Here is a 3,291-nt window from a genome sequence, read left to right on the forward strand (position 1 = left end):
TGACGTTTCTGAAACCTCTAGTTTCGTTATCAAAGCAGAAGTGAATTAGAAAAGTACTGAATATTAGTTTTTCGCTACATTTTCTGTTTAACTAAATAATCTGTTCTCAAAAGTATTGACACTTGACTATTCCTATTTGTATAAGGGTTTACTTTTAAAATAATATAATATAGAGGATATAAGTGAGAAGTCGTTTCCATACGATAGATGGCGCTGTAATCAGTTCACAAAGTATAAAGTGTTGCCTACTCATTAGGGGCTAAGTAGTAGTAAGCTTCCAAAACGTTACGTGGCGCTGTTTCGCGGTTTAGTGACAATATTAGGGATATTTCATTCTACGTTAGTAGTAGTACTATATTTTCTATGGCTGTTCACTGTCAAATCTTTGGTTCTCGTGGAGTTCCTGTTTGAGTCTTGGTATTTTTTTAATAGCTATTTCAGATCTACAGGTGTTATATTTATATGTTGTTATTCCCCAGGTGACGTTGGATCTTAAATTAGTGTATAAAGGACTCGTTGAAGCCTTCATTTAGTGAGGTTATGAAAAAAATAGCTGTTAAAGTCTATTTGCTGGAGTTAGGAGACTTTCTGGAGTACTAAAGGAGTCTTTGGATGTGATGTTACTGTCGCAGGTCTCTAAGAGGGTTGCAGATTTGGTAACGATAAGTCAGTCGTCTAGTCCAGGTACTGTTCTAAACTTCTATTAATCCTTTCAGTCACGACTTTTTTTAATAATTAGACAATTCTAAAATTTATATGCAATAATATACCTGCCTTATCAATTTTTAAATGATATATGTGTTTTACAACCAACCTTCAGAAAATCTATTGTGCATCTTCTTCGACAGTGTTTGGATGTTGAATCTTGCAAATTGAAGCATTTTGTATTATATTTAGTGGCTAATTTCAGAATAAGTTACATTATGTGACGTTTTGTAACAAACAATTAATAATTATATTATTTTTCATTCAAGAGTAACACAAGTCAAAATATTACACACGTCAATTACGGTGTGTGCTACAAAAAATATGAACAATAATTTTCGAGATAAGTGGCACAAATTCAAATAAAACAGTAAAACAAATTACATCTAACCTCACATTGTAAACAATACAGATTAAATATATTACAATACTTTATGATTGTATTTTTTGATTGATTGAACAATACAGATTAAATATATTACAATACTTTATGATTGTATTTTTTGATTGATTGAATGATATATTGTCATTCTAGATGTGACCCCTTGTAACTACAAAATGCTCATTATTCAGGAAGCGAAAAAACTTTATTTTTATAAGAAAAATTTTTTATAATGAAATATTAGTTAGTCTTTTATAAAATCCTTTCCATTGATGTCCAAATAAATCAGATGTGTATTTTATTGCTTTTATGTCAGTGACTTGGGGATTCCCTGCTGATTTTCCAAGTCGTACTGATGGATAGATCATTCCTACTCCATAATTCTTGCAAAATGTATAATTAATTCTTTTTATTTGATAAGGCTTGGAGAGTTCGCCTAGCTTCTAATGTTAGCTGAGCATAATTACTAGGCAAGTAGATGTGCTTGTTTCTTATTCTCGCTAAGAAATGTTCATAACACACCCCTCTTCAATCCTGATTAGACAGAAGTCAGTGTCGACAGAAGTCAGTGTCAGGGTAGTAATAAGGGGTCAGGAAAAGAAAATACATTAAAGGTAAAAAATTACTGTTCTCTTATTATGGATCTGTCAGTGAGAGTTGTTCGCTAGGAAACGTTCATTACAACTCCCTCTTTAATCTTGATTAGAGAGAAGTCAGTGTCGAACTTTAATAAGGGAGCAGAAAAAAATATACGGTTGTGGGTAAAAAAAAACATAATTCTTTAATTATGATCTGTCAGTGAAATTCATTAACTAGGAAATGTTCATTATACGTCAGTCAGTGAAGTCAGTGTTGGGCCGTATTAAGTGGGCGGAAAAGAATATAGGAATCTTGGTAAAAAAAAATTGCAATTTTCCTATTCCGATATATCAGTGAGATCTTGAATATGTTCATTAAACGTTCCATTTCACTCCCGACTAAAGAGAAATCAGTGTAGGGTCGTAATTAAAGGCACTGAAAATGATATCTGAAAATAAATTTAAAAATTGGGACTTATTATTATTTGCCGGTACGATCTGTTCCCTTGGCTTATTACTTTTAATTCTTGATTTGATGGAAGTCAGTATCGGGCCATAATAGCGGAAAATACCTATGTATTTATTATTGTTAAATTAAAATAATTATGGGATTTTTACGACCGGTCGTTGAAATCTGTTTTCTTCGATGTGCTCATTTTGGTTGAGACCACATAGTTGATTTAACTTTTTTTGTTAATGAACAAATTACATAATTGGCACCTGTTCGTTTTTATGACTACACATCTTTTGTGAAAAAATCTCTTACATAGATGACACTGGTTTTCGATCGATTGTTCGGTATTTGTTTCGATTTCACTGCCGCGATAAAGACACCTTTCATGTCCTCTGACATTGTTATTAATATACGTCGTATGCTTTTTCTGAAGTGGTTCATGGATTGAGGAATTTCAAGGGATTCTTCTTTTACTACTTGTAATAAGTATATAATAAATACGCCGCTGTTGTAAGTGTCGCTTTGGTAGATGTGTCTCATTACCTCCGATGTCCATTCTACCATAGGAATAGACATTGTTCTGGCAGAGTTGTATGATTCTAAAAATTTTATGAATTCCATTTTCTTTACTTCTGTTTCAGTGCCTTTAATTACGACCCTACGCTGATTTCTCTTTAGTCGGGAGTGAAATGGAATGTTTAATGAACATTTTCAAGATCTCACTGATATATCGGAATAGGAAAATTGCTTTTTTTACCAATATTCCTATGTTCTTTTCCGTCCACTTAATACGGCCCGACACTGACTTCACTGACTGACGTATAATGAACATTTCCTAGCTAACGAATTTCACTGACAGATCATAATTAAAGAATTATGTTTTTTTTTAAATCAACAATCGTATATTTTTTTCTGCTCCCTTATTACGATTCGACACTGACTTCTGTCTAATCAAGATTAAAGAGAGACTTGTATTGAACATTTTCTAGCGAACAACTCTCTGATTCTCTGTAGACTTTGAACTAAAATGTGATTTCAATTAAAAACAGAAGAAATTGGAATTTATGTGAATAGATAATTTAAAAAATAGTAATTTTATACTGCTAAAGTTATAGTTAATACACTTCTAAAATTAAATTTTTTGTAATTTATGTAAAGTCAAAATTTGCGAT

This window comes from Anoplophora glabripennis, unplaced genomic scaffold, assembly GCF_000390285.2.
Source record: "Anoplophora glabripennis isolate ALB-LARVAE unplaced genomic scaffold, Agla_2.0 scaffold1142, whole genome shotgun sequence".
Taxonomy (NCBI): domain Eukaryota; kingdom Metazoa; phylum Arthropoda; class Insecta; order Coleoptera; family Cerambycidae; genus Anoplophora; species Anoplophora glabripennis.